Consider the following 12104-nt stretch of genomic DNA (forward strand, 5'->3'; position numbering starts at 1 on the left):
GCAAGGGAAGCGTGCGGCAGGCCGATACCGAGCGATATCGACAGGAAACGACTCCCAAAAACACACAGCAGCCGTCAGTCATTTCTCACCTGTCATGGCTTTTTAATTGCATATGAAACTCTGAAGTGTTTCTTTCCTCCCTGTGCAAGAGAACCCAGACGTGGACATAGATATCATTTTTATAGTTTTTTTGCAAACGTTGCCACGCATTTCTGTTGTTGTTTTAGCATTCAGCTATTATAGGACACGTTGTTGTCCCCGTGAGCCACTTGTCAAATCCGCAAAGGCCCCACATATTCACCGGTGTTGGCTTCCCTTTTACCACAACTTGTGCACATTTCTCGTTGGCCTGCTGTACAATATATATATGTTTTATACTATATATTCATATATATATGTTTTATATGCTTTTATACTATATATTTATATGATATTGTGGCAGACACTAGGGGCTATGCCTCTCACCCAGCAGGGCTGTGAGCTGGGGGCCTGATTTACGTTCCCGGGCTCTCTGGTGCAGGGCTGTTCCTGTTGCAGTTTGGTTTTGGAGCTGAGGAATAAAAGTTCAGACTCGCCTTCGTCTCCTGTGTTTTTCCTCATCCTGCCACAATATATTCATATATATAACATATTTTTGGTGCTGTCAAAGGTCATCAAAAATCTGTTTGAGCATTTACGTTATATGTTTCCTGAGTCAAGATCGATATCAAAGGGACCTTTCAAAACGTTTTATTAGCTTTAGACATGTCAACACAAGATTATTACCATGCTGCAGGGACCATTCATGGCTTGACGTTGCACTTGTGTCGACACCCAAGACCAAAACCGTGCAGCAAACTCAGTCAAGCGCCAAAAACCATGCAGTAACTACAGTGTCCGTGTGTGTTAGAGGTTCCTCATGAACCATGTGTCACAGCATAAGACTTCAGTTTCCAAAGCATTCAACAGGAAGTGGTTGTAGGTGCAGCAGAGACATACAGTACATTGCAAAACATGAATCGTATGACACACAGAATCCCTCAGCGCGCTTTTTGTTGCTATTCTGAACAAAAAAATCTACAACCGGGGGGGTCGAGCGCCGTCTCCTCATTACAAGAATGTGCATACCCAGTTGGTTAGAGGCCCAGAAAAGTAAAATGGCTTCGGGTCAATTACAAACTCCCATTATGGTGCGGGGATTCTGTATTCTCGGAGAGTAATGAAAGAAAACAAACAATAAATCTTTGCCCGAGACAAAAAGCTCCACCAGTGATGAGATGATTATCCTTTGGAGAAAGGCCCTCCGAGATTCCAGTAGCGGATTCAACCGGGAGAGACATGTTAAACCCTGCAGTGGATTCAGACGGCTTGATGAAAACCGTCTGAGGAATGTGCTTAGCTGTTGTTCCTTCCAGCATCCCAACTAGATACAGCTTGCCAGTAAATATATATGTTATATACAGTATCTATTAGTTGCCAGTAATAGAGGGGGGGGGGGGTTTCCAGGGCCTTGTAAAGGCGTGCAGGTATGTGCTCAGGATCACCTCATGAAGGTGCTAAATGAGGAAGGAACACATAATATTCCTATGGTCTACTTCACACATGGCTGCAGAGCTCTAGAAATCCTGACGTGAAATAAGGCAACCGAAATTATTTCACCGAATGAGTAAGGACGCTAAACATCTGCCTCTGAGTCATTTAACAGCCCTCTGCAAATACCGGTAGTGACTTTGATCTGTGTGCTTCAGCGAGTATGTCGGCCTTCTGCGTGGAAGTCGTTGAGACAAAACCTGGTAAAAGGTCAGAAAAAAATGTTTTCTTTTACTTCCCCGTTCTACTATTTGTGACATTTCCTCTGCTCCCCCCTTTGTTGCTCGCCGCTTCCTTTCCAAGCTCTGCACCACATGCATACCACATATCAAGGCTGAGTCCTTACCGCAGCGGCCTGGGTTCGAATCCAGCCCGGGTCCTTCGCTGCATGTCATCACCCCTCTCTCTCTCTCCCCTGCCTTTCCTGTCTGTCTCTCTCTACTGTCGCTGTCAAGTACAGCGGAAAGGGAAGAAAAAGAAAAAATCCAACAAACAATAGGGGTAGCGTGCATGCATCTTTAAGGTCTCCTCGGGTCATTTATATGTTGCAGAGGCAGAATTGTGCCATATTTGCTTTTTAAATCGCTGAAATGCTCCAGAGAGGATGCAACAAAGCTTGCATAATGCAGCAGAGCTTGCAATTAATGCATGGCTAATAGGTGTGCACACACAGACGAGAATGAACACAAACCTCATAAACTGAGATCGTACAACCAAATTCTAATTCTAAGGCACACTTTAAGTCGCATGTCGAGGTACTGACAATCCCAGTCTTTCGTGTATTCAGGCCGCATTAGCCATAAAGTCCAATCTAACAAAGACAGGAAATGAATTTTGGATGTTCTCTTTCTCATAGACTCGCTTCTGACCACACAGCCCTGCAATAACAGCATGGCCATTTACAAGCGCGCTGTCAAGGGTTCAATAATTCCCACAATAATGCGGGGACATCCACACTCTTGTGCAGGGTTACGGTCAGGGTTTAAACTGATACCACAGTATTTTAGTCCAGTTAAAGTCACACTAAACAATGAGATGACGGTATTTTAATTTAGATTTCCCCCTCTTCTGTACCCCGTGTTAAACCTGGCCATTGAAAAGAATAAAGGCCTGAAATTAAACACAGACCGGTGGGGTCTTGCCAAGACATCAAGAGGACAAATGGTAATCTGAGCATCGTGACTCCAGGCAGCACGGCAAAATACATATCAGTGCTACTGTATAAATACATATATCACTACGACAAAAGGCTTGTTTCTACTCGTTGCTTCTCCCTGTCAATGTAAAATGTCTGCGATATGTTATGAACGGCCATCGTTGGTAATGGTAGGTTATAACTACACAACACCTTCTCATGAGAATTACCATGTGAAAGATTCATTCATTCATTAATTCATTCAGTATTCATAATCAGGAACATTTATTTGTCATTTAATTTCATGCCCTTGTGTACAAAAACACATCCAAACTACAAAAAAACCTGCAACAACACACATTCCCTGTCCAAGACAGCGAACGCCAGGATGACTGTCGGAACTGCTGGTCTGCATGGGCTAGCAGTTAGCTTGGCCTGCCCCCCTTTCACGTCCTGTCAGACTGCCCTCAGTGTTTCCTCCTCGGCGCAGCTCCAGGCAGGGCCGTGGTCCCTGGGCCCACCGGATGCAGCGGACCAGGCTCCCCCAGCCAATCCAACACCAGCTCTCCCAGCCAGACACCTTCGACGCACCTCCCTGCACTCCACACAATGACACCAAAAACACAGTCAACGCTAGGCGAGGCCGCTGCTAGACCGCCCTTGGCATTATCGGAACGGCCAGTCTGCATGGGCTAGCAGTTAGCTTAGCCTGCCCCCCTTTCACGTCCTGTCAGACTGCCCTCAGTGTTTCCTCCTCGGCGCAGCTCCAGGCAGGGCCGTGGTCCCACGGCCCACCGGATGCAGCGGACCAGGCTCCCCCAGCCAATCCAACACCAGCTCTCCCAGCCAGACACCTTCGACGCACCTCCCTGCACTCCACACAATGACACCAAAAACACAGTCAACGCTAGGCGAGGCCGCTGCTAGACCGCCCTCGGCGTTATCGGAACAGCCAGTCTGTATGGGCTAGCAGTTAGCTTAGCCTGCCCCGCTTCCGTGTCCTGTCAGACCGCCCTCGGTGTTTCCTCTTCGGGCGCAGCTCCAAGCAGGGCCATGGTCCCTGGGCCCACAGGACGCAGCAGATCATGCTCCCCCAAGCGATCCAGTGCCAGCTTTCCCAGCCATCAAACGAAGACACAAACTTAGACACAGATGAGGACAAAGACACTGCATGGATGGTACTGGGTGAGGCTGCTGCAAATGTGAATTCGCACCGCCATTTTCCCAGATTCCGAGAGTTATATAGTAATACGTCACATGTCACTATGATGTATCTAGAATGTGTGTCAGCTGCATCTCAAAGCTAACAGCTGAACAGATCACAAGATTAGCTAAAAATATGTCTTTCATCACAGTACTGCATTTGATACACACCGATGTTTTGACAAGAAAGGGAAGTTGCTGTGCAAGAGCCAGAGGTTAGATATAGTATCATGTGGCAAGAAAAGCAGAAGGGAAGTCTCTCACTAACTGACACAAAATTGGAGGGGTGGGGGGTTCATTTCTAAAGCGCTCGGTAAATTCCTCAAAACAGTCGAATGGTTGATAACCGTACGGCTCCAGTGGTATTGCTGGAATGTGACACTGAAATAAATGATGTGCTTTGGTGGTGTGGGGTTTCTGGTAGGAAAATGCATTCACTATGGAATCTTAACTGAAGATGAATCACGAGCAGAATGTAGTGATTCACCATCCGGACTGATTGCAAAGTTGCAAAGCTACTGCAGCAGAGAAAGGGCTTATCTTCCCCATTAATAATGCAACAGGCTTGTTAGCGGGGAAACCCAGACTCCTGATCCAAAGATACAGAAACATCAATAAGAAGGTATCAAATGTCATTGCAGATACAGACAAAGACATCTTCTCTTACTTCGAAGGAGTGCAGACGGCACATATGAGAATGAGAATGCTTTTAAACATTGCGGTTTACGCAACGACATCTTGTCAAAGCAATTCCAAAGTCAAGATTCATGTAAATGAAATACCCCAACCTTTCTGGAGACTTTTCAGAAATAGTATCCTGCTAAAAAGTCCTCACAAAAATAATATTATCTTAATATCAATGTTCATGAAATAGCACTATCTTTCTGCTTCCTTGCAAGAGCCAACAGGCCCCAACAGTCTCTGACAAGCCAAGTACATGCATAAGTAATGGCCAGCTACACATCAACCCTCCGGAGAGACCTGGACCCTTCTTCATCAAGCCATCCTCCAAACATGGCACAACTGTGTATGCTGCTACATTATTAATGGCGATGGAGGGGGTGGCAGGTGTCCAGCTGAGTCGACAGCCTGTGTTTACCCCGTCACACCAGTCATGTGGAGGAGTGAAAGTGGGTGTGTGATCTCCCAGACAGGCAAATCCCCCCTGGGGTCTGGCTCTCTGGTTGAGTGGGCTTCATCCCCTCTTACCATCGGCCAGTCATTATATAATCTGCTGGCAGCAGATGTTTTTGCAATAGCACCTGGAATTACAAGTCCTGCTGTGCTGGAGGTTCAGGGCATTCTCAACTTGTTAAAGTCAGAAGGAAATCAGTGATAAGATTTAACTTTTCATGTCTACAAACTTCGAACAAGGCATAATAAAACATGCAGCTATTATTTTTTGGTTTGTAAAATTAATATTAATATTATTATTGTGTGTTTTTTATACCTTTAGCTATTATCGCTGTTGTCTTAAGCAGTGTGAGGGAGTGGCCAAGTCATCACTGATATTCATGAGTTGACCTTTGAGTGACAGGTATAAGCAAGGGTTGGTGGGAAGGGCGGGTGGGGTTTCATAATTTGATGGCTGGATCTCATTGGCTGTGTGTTGGTGGGAAGGGTGGGCAGGGTTTCATAACTTGATAGCTTGATCTCATTGGCTGTGTGTTGTGGGGAAGGGTGGGCGGGGTTTCATAATTTGATAGCTTGATCTCATTGGCTGTGTGTTGGTGGAGAAGGGTGGGCAGGGTTTCATGATGTCTTGATCTCATTGGCTGTGTGTTGGTGGGGAAGGGTGGGCGGGGTTTCATAATTTGATGACTTGATCTCATTGGCTGTGTGTAAATAAGCGCTGCTGATGACATCATGAGTATGGGGGGGCTGAATTAGAAGAAAAATCGCAAAACTTGAGTTCTGCCTTTTATACTTATAAGTACTTTTTTCCAGTAGGAGATAGAATAAAATACCTGATGATTATCCAAGTGTTTTTATGCTAATTTTGCTGTTTTAAACCAAAGAAAAAGGCTTGATGGGGATGGCATATAGCAAATAAAATGCGCCAAATTGGCACAAAAGCATTTACACTCACTTGAGCTGCCTAAATATTTCATCTGACTAAATGAAATGTTATAAACTGCAATAGAAACACAACTGCCAGAGGAAAAATGAAGACTCACTTGACCAATGGCGGATGGTAACATACAACACAGGACACGTAGGCCTGCGTTCAGGGTTATGTTCACTTAAACAGATCTGACGGAAACCTTCATTTACATTATTTATTTTTTTGTAACATTTAATAACTCAGGTTTGGGCGGCACGGTGGCGCAGTGGTTAGTGCTGTCGCCTCACAGCAAGAAGGTCCTGGGTTCGAGCTCTGGGGTTGTCGAACCTTGGGGGTCATCCCAGGTCATACTCTGTGTGGAGTTTGCACGTTCTCCCCATGTCTGCGTGGGTTTCCTCCGGGTGCTGCGGTTTCCTCCCACGGTCCAGTAGGTCAGGTGAATCACACTTACTAAAATTGTCCCTAGGTGTGAATGAGTGTCGGCCTTGAGATGGACTCGCAACCTGTCCGGAGTGTCTCCCAGCCTTCCGCATCATGACTGCTGGGATAGGCTCCAGCATCCCACAACCCTAATTAGGATAAGCGGCTTGGAAAGTTGATGGATGGGTGGATTAGATGTTTGTTGAAGTTGTCTCAGCATCAGGCCCCTGGCCTCATTTTATTTGAAGAAGGATGTGACGGAGTGCAGTCTACCAATTCCACTTGTGTACTGGGAATTGCTCACTAACTAAGTGAGTAGTTAGGTGACACGGTGGCCCAGTGGTTAGCGCTGTCGCCTCACAGCAAGAAGGCCCTGGGTTCAAACCCGGGGTTGTCCAACCTTTGGGGTCATCCCGGGTCGTCCTCTGTGTGGAGTTTGCATGTTCTCCCCGTGTCTGCGGTGGGTTTTCTCCGGGTGCTCCGGTTTCCCCCACCATCAGAAAGACATGCATGTTGGGGTTAACACTCCTGTCTGTGCCCCTGACCGAGGCCTGGCAAGACGACCTGGAGTTTCCCCTGGGCTAGGAGCAGCTGCCCACTGCTCCAAGCTACACAGCTGGGATGGGTTAAATGCAGAGTGTAATTTCCCCACAGGGATTAATAAAGTATCTCAAAATCAAAATTTTAAAAAAAATATCAAAATAATTCGCTTGATGTTTACTTGAAAGTTGACCGGAAACACGACTACCCAGTGACATAAAACCACAAACAGACAAAAAGGAGAAGCAAGATCCAAAATATGAACATGAGAAGAATTCATGGCTTGATTTGGAGGTTTTTGCTGCATGTAGAAAAAAAATATCGATGAAATACATTAAAAAGTTGCCCCATCTACACTTTCTTTTTTTTTTTTTGAATTCACAAAGCACCTTGAGGTATCACCTCACACCGGGGCTATTTTCTGTTTTAGCCTTTAAGCTTGACATGCATGATGGAAACATTCACCTGAAGTGTTAAAGGATAAAGCAACCTTCAGGGTTCACAAACAGTCAAATGCACGTAGCACTAGACTCTTAAACCCAATGGAAAATGCGGGGAACGTTTCAAACGCTCGGCCAAAACCTTTTGCGGATGTTCTCAAGTTCGCTTCTATTATTTCAGAAGTCGAGCGCGGCTTACCTTCCTGCTGCACTGCTGGCCTCGACTAACTTTCCCTTTCCTAGGACACCATGAATAAATGCACATTAAAAAGCCATTAAGGTTAGCTTCCTGTATGACTGATCGGCTCTGGCGTTTCAGAATGCACACACAGGGATCCAATATAAAAGTTCGTTAGACTGCCATTTCTTGCAGGAAGTCTCTGATGCTAACTGATAAAATGCAGTCTTGAGTGCCATAAAGGGTCAGGCTGAGACAATAACTGTCATATTAACAAGGATGATCTTCACCTTTTCACCCTGAATAACCTCGCATGGGCCTTTGGTGGGAGCCGGGGCAATAGCCAATGTTTCATACACTACGCTTGACCCCCCGACACCCCAGCCATAATGGTCCAACATGAAACGGCCTGTTTGACGGCTGATTTTAAGAGCAGTCACGGCGTTTCGGTGCAGTGCAAACACTGCTCGTGTCTCGTTGTATTCAGGGCAGGATGTGGTTGTGTACACGCATCACTTTCAGAATAACTCCTTAACAGCCTCGTCTCTCCTTTTATAGTCAAAGCTCTGCACAGCCTCTCCAGGGCCTTGTAAAGGTGCTCTGAATGGATGAATCAATTGGCTTGCCCACACATAAAGACAGACTTTGCTAAAAAGGGTGCCGGCGTACTTGGGAGGGGGAGGGGGAGGGGGAGGTGTTGCAGGCTGAAGTTTAGAACAATGTTAGCTTGTGTCGCCTTGTCAAACCATACCAGTGACCATTGACTTTGCAAGACAAGAGTTAATATGAGAAAGAGAACTGCACAAAATAGAAGTGAATTCCAGGAAGTGGGCAGACTCACTTCCTGAGAGAAGTTGGCGGTGAGTCAACTTTCAAAGTACTTGCAGCACTTTACTGCAGCGTTTCTCACAATTCTTACACTGAAATGTGACGACTTGAAAAACAAAGCGCAGGGAAAAAATAGGTTCGTATTAGGTTTAAAAAATATATGTACACGTACGTAATGCATGCCCATCGCAGGTTATCAGTGTCTGTTTAAAACTCCATGTCGTTTCCCCGCACAACATGAAGCAGCAAACTGGGCAAATATGAACCAACTACACCGCTTTTTTTGTTTTGTTTTGTTTTTGTTTTTGTTTTTTTGGTAATGAGTCAATCTGCATTCTACTCGACTTGACTTGACTTGACTTGAAAATATGCAGCTTTCCTCCCAAAACACCTGCAGAGAGAGCCCTCCGCTGGCGGGAGAACAAATTACAGAATTATAATTCACGTCTCCTGGTAAAATTCCACTCACCAAAAAAACAAAAAACAAAAAAAAAGTGAATCATCTCAGATCTAAGCAGCCAACCACTACACCCGAGACAATGTAAAAACATACATTAAAAGGTCTATTAACCGATTTAATGCAGCACTTGATATAAAATCGATACGCCTCCTCCCTTTCTAGAGTTAAAACAAATCGATCCGAGGCGGTAGTCGGCATGTGAACTGGGAGTAGGCTTGTCTTGGCTTCATACAGCAACACAAAGCCCTTTTTGTCTTGTGCTGCTGTCTCTGCAGTGCTTCTTGATGATGTCTCCCTCGTGTGGAACGAAACACAAACTGGACTCAGCAACACTGTTCTCAGAAGAACCGGCCTGCGCTCATGTCCAGTCCTGGAGCAGCCGCAGCAACATTTGCTTTCCTACACAATGCACCGCGGCGTGCTTACTGTCGTGATAACTTTATACAAACACTGACGCAACCACAAATAGTTAGCATTCTAAATGCCACCCTTAAGCCCAGAGAGCAAAACTGCTGTGGCCCGGACCCGTCCCACACCGACACTTTCATCCGGCCCACATACCGCATGGAATGATGGCACTTGGGCGGTCCGCTCCTGTTTGCCATATCTGGGCCAGAACCAAGCCATAGCGATGCCGCATGTGCCACATATTTGCCAAAGGTGGCCCATATTTGTTTTGTGATATTTGGGCCATATTCACCATTTACCACACGGGGCCACTTCAGGGTCACATCCAGATTATGTGTTGCCGAGAGCGCCGCATCTTTGCCAAAAAAAGGCCCACATGTGATTTGGCATATTTGGGCCATATTTGCTATTATACATGTGGACCCCTTCAGGCTCACATCCATTTTTTCAGGGCCAGAAGAAGGCCATCAGTGCCGCCTCATTGCCTGAAGTGGCCCACATCCGGATGCTGTCTGGGAGACATCCGGGTAACGTAGCGGTCTATTCTGTTACCTACCAACACGGGGATCACCAGTTCGAATCCCCGTGTTACCTCCGGCTTGGTCGGGCGTCCTTACAGACACAATTGGCCGTGTCTGCAGGTGGGAAGCCAGAGGTAGGTATATGTCCTGGTCGCTGCGCTAGCGCCTCCTTTGATCGGTCGGGGCGCCTGTTTGGGGGGAGGGGGAAGTGGGGGGAATAGCGTGATCCTCCCACGTGCTACATCCCCCCGGCGAAACTCCTCACAGTCAGGTGAAAAGAAGCGGCTGGTGACTCCACATGTATCGGAGGAGGCATGTGGTGGTCTGCAGCCCTCCCTGGATCAGCAGAGGGGGTGGAGCAGCGACCGGGACGGCTCGGAAGAATGGGGTAATTGGCCGGATACAACTGGGGAGAAAAAATAAAAATAAAATAGAAGCCACCCTTGTGGCATTTGGTGTTTAAGGTCCAAAGGACGATTTTTGTTTCGGCCTCTTTGTGTAGACTCGCTAGCCCTTGGCTAAAGGGTCGGACCCTTTAGCCAAGGGCTAGCGAGTCTACACATCCGTGGTCGTTACACTGTTACGTTTGCAAACGACAGCCACTTTTCACATGGAGGTGCCTTATTTCACTTATATATCACCACATAGACTCGATATTGGGGGAGGGTGAAGGCTGATATAAGACACCTTAAGAATGTTTTTACCAAGGTGCTTGTAGAAGTTCACGCTGGTCCGTAGAGGTCTATGCCATCTGTCCAGAGGGTCTAAAGCCACTCGGGCCTCTCTGGATCCAAGTCATGGTCAGGTATGCACTGGGGGGGGGTCTGCCATTGAAAGCCAGTGCTGTCTGTCAGACAGATGGGGGTGCTGTCATGATGAGAGTCAATTTAAGGCCTCATCAGGGTCAGCTGGTGGCCATGCCGGCTCCATCACCCGTCATCTCCCCCGGGACCGCGTCCACGTAGCTAGCTTAAGAGAGCCCAGGACACAGGGCTACTGTATCTGCCATGTAGTGTTGTCACACTTCAGTGGACTGTAAGCGGAGCCCAGTGGGAAATGCATGTCTGACTCTGTGTGTGTGTGTGTGTGTGTGTGTGTGTGTGTGTGTGTGTGTGTGTGTGTGAGTGTGTGTGTGTGTGTGTGTGGTCTTGTACTTCTATCTTTTTGTGGGCCAATTTCAGTTTTTAATCTTCAGAGTGAGGACATTTTCTGCAAAGTGAAGACATTTTGGCCGACCCTCGCTTCTTTAAGGGTCTATTTTAGGGTTAGGATTTGGGTTTAGGATTAAGGTTAGAATAAAGATTAGGTTAAGGTTAGAATAAGGGTTAAGGCATGTAGTTCTGATTGCTAGGTTAGGGTTAACAGCTAGGGAATGAATGTGTGTGTGCCCATGTGTGTGTGTGTGTGGGTGTGTGTCTGAGCTATTCTAAAGAACATGATCTTTAGGCCAAGTGATTTTTTTTCGCCCTTTTTCTCCCCCATGGTACTTGGCCAACCCCCCCGATGGTACTTGGCCAACCCCCCCACACACACACACACTCTTCCGAGCTGTCCCGGTCTCTGCTCCACCCCCTCTGCTGATCCGGGGAGGGCTGCAGACTACCAACTGCCTCCTCCCATACATGTGGAGTCGCCAGCCGCTTCTTTTCACCCGACAGTGAGGAGTTTCGCCAGGGGGATGTAGCGTGTGGGAGGATCACGCCATTCCCCCCAGTTCCCCCTCCCCCCTGGAACAGGCGCCCTGATCGACCAGAGGAGGCGCTAGTGCAGCGACCAGGACACGTACCCACACCCGGCTTCCCACCCGCAGACAAGGCCAATTGTGTCTGTAGGGATGCCCGACCAAGCCGGAGGCAACATGGGGATTCGAACCAGCGACCCCCGTGTTGGTAGGCGACGGAATAGACCGCCATGCCACCCGGATGTCGAGGCCAAGTGATTTGGCAGAGGTGGCTGAGAGATCCAACATGACATCCATGAAATAAAAGAGAAAATTCCAAATTACAGTCCTTATAATCTCGAATCACCCTGTGGTAAATGACAGTGGGAGACTTGCCCACATATACTATAAATATAAAATGGTGACGCATCGAAAAAGCAGGCCGTCCTGAGCTTGTTTGACTTTCTTGTTTTAATGCTGAAAAGAAAAAAAAACAACAGGTTGAGTCTGGTGCATTTTGCCAACGAAAGCACTGCAAGACATTTTGGTGAGGAGATTTACGAAAGGATCGAGCACTCATTTCATCTCCCGGGATTATCATTACATTATATTCCATATCATGTGTCCCAGAGCTATGGCGAGAGACTAGCGATGGAAAAACACCCGGGTCCAAAAAG

The sequence above is a fragment of the Lampris incognitus genome, chromosome 11, assembly GCF_029633865.1.
Source record: "Lampris incognitus isolate fLamInc1 chromosome 11, fLamInc1.hap2, whole genome shotgun sequence".
Taxonomy (NCBI): domain Eukaryota; kingdom Metazoa; phylum Chordata; class Actinopteri; order Lampriformes; family Lampridae; genus Lampris; species Lampris incognitus.